General features: G+C 47.7%; 1 protein-coding gene across 1 annotated transcript in view; it reads right to left on the bottom strand.

Moving 5' to 3' along the window:
• The window catches only part of GALNT11 (polypeptide N-acetylgalactosaminyltransferase 11), a 52,576-nt gene extending 47,157 nt beyond the window's left edge, over positions 1-5,419 (bottom strand). The window contains exon 1 of the mRNA XM_015426346.1: positions 5,249-5,419. The gene's annotated coding sequence lies outside the window, so the exon portion shown is untranslated. The remainder of the gene's footprint in view (positions 1-5,248) is intronic.
• Between the last annotated feature and the right edge of the window lie 581 nt (positions 5,420-6,000).

Below are 6,000 nucleotides of genomic sequence, written 5' to 3' on the forward strand. Positions count from 1 at the left end.
AGACAGTACAGGGATGAGATTATCAGTGTCTCTATCCCATGACAGGAGCCCTCCTTCAACAAAAGAGCCACTTCAGTTTAAAGGCTTCAAACTTTGTTCAGTAGTGGAGGACAGGGGTAGAATCCACCCCAAGGAAGGTAGGGTCCACATTTTGGACCACCGGTAGCCCCAACTGTCACCACAACAAAAGCTAGCCTAACTTCTTCCCAGCTTCTTGTAATTCCATTACTCCTCAAAAAGTTTCATTTGTTTGCATACAGGAGCCAGTACAGAAAGCAAGCTACAAACAAATTCATCCACCACCAGTGACACATGTAAAGCAATGATAAAGAACGTCACACAATGATTTTTATGTCATATAACAAAACACTGTGACACAAAATGATAATAAGCACTGGGTTGGATCCAGCCAGCTTTTTCACTCAATCCTGGCCAATAACCTCCTTATTATAGCTCCCATTATACATGTTTTTTTGTCCATATAGATCCCACGACCCCAAATCTCCATGGTGGTTAAAGAAGGCCCCTTCCATAATTTTCTTCAATGAAAAAAAATTGATTCACTGCTGAAAATATTAAGTGCCACAACAAAATTTCTAGGTATCAGGGGGTGACCTGGTGACTGGGATGTGTCAAGCCCTAGTTTGTTAAAAATGCTACACCCAGGCCCTGGTCACACGGCAAAGTTGCCGCGGGAGAGGCACGGGAGTCTGGCGGATTTTCCGGGCGCAATCACACCCCAACATCTGGGAAGCGCAGTGCTCCTGTGGCGAACCCGTGGCTCCCCGCCGAAGGTGCGGAGTTAAACACTAGTACCTACAAGGTACTAGTTTCCGGAAAGGGCGGGCGTCTGACCGCGTTTCCGGTGGACTGTCGTGGCATCCGGCAGCTGTCGATGTTCCGTCGTGACCAAGGGGATTTTGTCCCCCAAGTCTTCGCAGGATGCGGAAAAGCGCCCAACGGCGCATGCGCACAAACAGGAAGCGGCGTTTGCCACAGGAGCAGCGCGGCGCAAGTGCCGGTTTGAACGCGCTGTGCTGCTTCTTTGCCACACTGCGGACTGGCCATCTGATCTGCACCTGACGCCTACCCACGGGTCCTCAAAAGGACTTCTGATCGGGCCAATCGTTATTTTCCTCCGGGGCAATTAGCCATGCCTCCCCCTCCACGCGATATCTGGCCCGTGTGGCCGGGGCCCCAAGAATTTATCTTTGGAGCAGGTCTGTATGTTTCTAAAGTGCTATCAAGTCCCAGGCAATGTATGGCAACCCCGGAGGCTTCTCAAGGCAAGAGTCCAGCAAAGGTGATCTACCACTGCCTGCCTCTGCATAGGAACCGTGGACCAGCTTAGTCTCCCATCCAAGCACTAGCCAGGGCCAAACCTGCTCAGCTTCTGAGACTTGACAATATCAGAATAGCCTGGACCAGCAGGTCTGAGGAGGGACTCCACCTAGCTTGAGATCAATTTTCACTTTAATGCAAATGGAAAAGTGACTCTATCATGTACACACAGCCTGGTTCAAAAATATAAGCTCACACCATCCAAGTCTGGAAAACTGGAATGCCTACCATCCCATAATGAAGAGAAAGAAAAAAGCTTTAAATGATTATGCACCAATTCTCAACTATCTCAGCTGTGTCACCTTGAAACTTACAATGCAGTGATTTTGAATAAGGGTATCCGTCTTGACATTGCAGCAGCAGGAACAAGAAAAGTAAAATTGCCCCCGTTACCTGTCAGGCATTGGCAGCTGTGAAACTGACATAACCTTTCAATAAAACTTGCTTCCAAAAAGGATGAAGGAATCCCCCCATTTACCCTAAACTGTTGTAATAGTACACCTAATAGGTATATATGTGCATGAGCTAAGGTCTCTCCACGAGCTACTATACTCAACTGCGTATGTGTGCTAAGCGCTGTCAAACTGCTTGCTTCTAAATTACAGCAACCCTATCAATTAATGACCTTCAAAATGTCCTATTATTTAACAGCCGTGCTCAGGTCTTACAAACTGAGGGTCACGGCTTCCTGGATTGAGTTAATCAAGCAAACAAAGGTTGGGTCTTCCTCTTTTCCTGCTGCCTTCAACTTTTCCTGGCGTTATTGTCTTTTCCAGTGACTCTTGCTTTCTCACAATGTTTCCAAAGTATGATAGCCTTAGTTTAGTTATTTTCGCTTCCAGGGAGAGATCAGACTTGATTTGATCTCTAACCCACATTTGACTTTTTGGCAGTCCACTGTATCCATAAAACTCTCCTCTCACATCACGTTTCAAAGGAATCTTCCTATCAGCTTTCTTCATTATTCAACTTTCACACCTATACATAGTAATGGAGAATACTATGAATAATCTTGATCTTGGTCACCAGTAACACATCCCTACACTTAAGAATCTTTCCAGCTCCTTCATCACTGCCCTTCCCAGTCTCAGTCTCCTTCTGATTTCTTGGTTGCAGTCTCCCTTTCAGTTGATGATGTAGCCAAGGAACAGAAAAATCTTGAACAATTTCAATTTCTTCATCAGTCTTAAACTTGTGTCATTCCTCAGCAGCCACTACTTGTGTCATCTTGATTGTTCAGCCAAATCCTGCTTCGGGACTTTAAGATCTTCCACTATTCTCTGCCAGCAGTATGGTGTTATCTGTTGATCTCAACCTGTTAACGCTCCTTTTACCAATTTTCACTCCACCTTCCTCCAAATCTCTGTTAGGCATGAGCCACTACATCTTTATGAGCCACTCCACTCAACTAGCGATACAATAATGAAAGTAATTTCAGAGGAACAGAGCAAGAGTCCAGTAGCACCTTAAAGACTCATGAAAGCTCATCCCCTGCCACAAATTTTGTTAATCTTTAAGGTGCTACTGGACTCTTACTCTTTTCTGCTGCTACAGACAGACAGCAGTGACACCCCAAAGCTCATACCCTGCCACAAATTTTGTTAATCTTTAAGGTGCTACTGGACTCTTTCTCTTTTCTGCTGCCACAGAAACACTAACACAGCTACCCATCTTGATCTAATTCCAGAGGCTAGATTCCGGAGGGTAGCCATGTTGATCTGAAGCAGCAGAACAAAGCTTGGGTCCAGTGGCATCTTTAAGACCAAGAAAGTTTTATTCAAGGTATAAACTTTCATATGCATGCACACTTCTTCAGATATAGTGAAACAAGACGTCCTCAACCATTATATATAGGTGGGGGGTAGATGTCAGGTAGGGCTAGTTAAAGTCAAGATGTATAAGCAACTGGGCAATTATAGCTGAGATTGGATTAAAGTGGTCAGTAAGATCTGTGAATGGCAGTAAATAGCCTACAAATACAAGAGTTAACGAACAGATACGAGAACTGAGTTTTGAGTCCAGTGGCACCTCCAAGACCAAAAAAGTTCAATTCTGGGTATAAGCGAGAATTGAGAGATTTAGCATGTGTATATGTATACTTCTTAGATACATTGGAACAGATTTCCTCAAATGTTAGGAATAGCTCCACTCCTGGAAAAATGTTGGGAGCTTCCCTCTCATGGCACTGCAACATGGAGACAAGAGTATTTTCCTCATGTCTCCATTCACTGATCTCTCCCCTATTTGGGGCTCATTTCCCACATAATACACTTATCATGCTGTTTACCAGTGAACAGATTTTGTTTGTATTATTCCCTTTTCCTCTTCTACGTAACTGCTATTGATCTTGAAATCTTCCCAGCTTGATATATGTGTCTTTGTTCTCTACAGATCAAGGTAGGCAGTCATGTTGGTCTGAAGCAACAGAACAAAGTTAGAGTTCAGTGGCACCTTTAAGACCAACAAAGTTGTATTCAAGGTATGAGCTCACACCTTGAATAAAACTTTGTTGGTCTTAAAGGTGCCACTGGACTCTAACTATGTTCTATTTGTTCTCTACACTTTTTGGTATAGTTACTTGTTATGTGTATTTCTTTTTTGACATCGATTTCTCAATTTAAAAAAATTAAGGGTTAGGTATAAGGGTTAGTTGTCAGGAAGGGCTCATTAGAGTCAAAATAACTGAGCAATAAATACAGCTAAGATTGGAACAAGCATTTAGAATCATAGAGTTGGAAGGGACCTCCAGGTCATAGAGTCCAACCCCCTGCAAAATGCAGGAAATTCACAGATTGCTCCCCCCCACACACACCCAGTGGCCAATGCTCCCTCTAAGCCAGGGGTGTCAAACGTAAGGCCTGGGGGCCTGAACCGGCCCATCCAGGGCTCTTACCCAGCCGGCAAGCAACTGGTATGGATGGAAATGTAAGGTACTCCCCCTTTTATGGTATCCCTTGAGAAAAACCTAGTCTTACATATGATTAAATACATTTATTGGGGCTTTTGTGGGTTCCCCGGTAAATCAATTGCTTTTCTTTGTATTGTGAGTAAAAAATAATATTGTTAATTGGATTTGCTGGTGTCCTTTATAAAGTTTATATCTCTGGTACCTGGCGTTACATTTTATGGCACACATGGCCCGAGGTGACATTTATGTCAGATCGGCCCTCGTAACAAACGAGTTTGACCCCTCTGCTCTAAGCTGTGGAGCCCTGTGAGCAAAAATTCTACTTTGTGGCATTAAAGTTGTGAGCCAGCGATTTGGCTGCCGCATAAATCAGTTTGCTCAGGAGCCCCATCCTTCCCGAGCTGAGACAAAAATGTGTGAGCCGGAGGCTAAAAAAACTGCGAGCTAGCTCGCACTAACTCAGCTTAGAGGGAACACTGCCAGGGACCCTTGCGCCAAGCCCAGAAGGTGAGTAAGAGACCTGTGCCTAGCAGCAAATGCCAGAGGCGTTAGCAGCATCGCCCTGCAGAATCCCCTCCCCACCTTCTCAGCCCACTGAACCCGAAAGGGGCCGGGACTGCAAGGAGCGCCGCCTGGGACTGCACTGCCAGGCGGTTGCATTAAAAAAGAGAGAGAGAGCAGGATTCTCGTGGCACCGGAAAGCCAGCGGAGCCGGGATGCCCGCGGGCATCTCTCCCCGCCTTGCCAAGGAGAAGGAGGAGGAGGCAGGCGAACGAAGGAAGCGGCGCTCCCGCACCGGCTGGCGGAGTTGGCGGGGAGTGCGGCGGCAACCGGGGAGGGAGCACTGCGGCTGCCTGGCGACCACCCGCCACCACCCCCGCCGGGCCAGATCCCTCCGCCTCCCTCGCAGGGTGCCAATGTTCCCGGGGCGGTCGGGAGGAGGAGGGACTGCCTGAGCCTCTGAGGTGGCACCGGCGCCCGCCGCTCTGGCAGACTCACCCGCGCTGCGGCAACGCGACGCCAGAAGAGCGGAGGGGAATCTCTCAAGCCGGGCGGAGCGGCGGCAGGACCATCCTCCGCCTCGCCTGAAGAGGAGGCGACGCGACGGCTCCCTCGAGGGGGACGGCTGCGCGCGCCCAACCGCCACCAACCGTCACAACTGCCCGCGGGGGAGGCTGAGGGGGGAGACACGAGCCTCTCGGTCGCCGGGGCTGCCTCATTGGGCGACGGTGGCCACGTGGCCTCTGGCAGGCGTTCCAGCCCCCCTCCTCCGCCTCCTTCGATTTGCCCGTATGCGCGCGCCGGGTCGCCATGACACTAGAGGCAGCGCTCTACTGACTCTGCGGAGGGGGAGTTAGTTTGTGGGCGCGGGAAGGAGTCGGGCGGGAGACACGCGAGCAGGCTGCGGAGAGGGAAATCCATTCACTGATGGTTTTTTTAATCAATCGATTTTTTAAATTATTATTGATTTTTATAATTTATAGATGGCTTGTTGTCTATTTTTGGTGTGTGTATCCACACACACACACAGGACTTTCAACAACTGTTAAAAACGACAATGTGCCCATTCTATATGGCTAAATGTGTGGTGCCTTCCTTGGAGATAAATCAAGATGGGTAGCCCTGTTAGCCTGTGTGCAGCAGTAGGGTACAGTTTGTTTGGAAAAAGAGGTGCCCGAGCTCTCAAGAGGAAAATGAAGTTTTCAATCGTGACCTTTAAAATATTTTAAAAAGACACAGAGAGTGATCCA

Source organism: Gekko japonicus, unplaced genomic scaffold, assembly GCF_001447785.1.
Source record: "Gekko japonicus isolate JY-2015 unplaced genomic scaffold, Gekko_japonicus_V1.1 scaffold691, whole genome shotgun sequence".
Taxonomy (NCBI): domain Eukaryota; kingdom Metazoa; phylum Chordata; class Lepidosauria; order Squamata; family Gekkonidae; genus Gekko; species Gekko japonicus.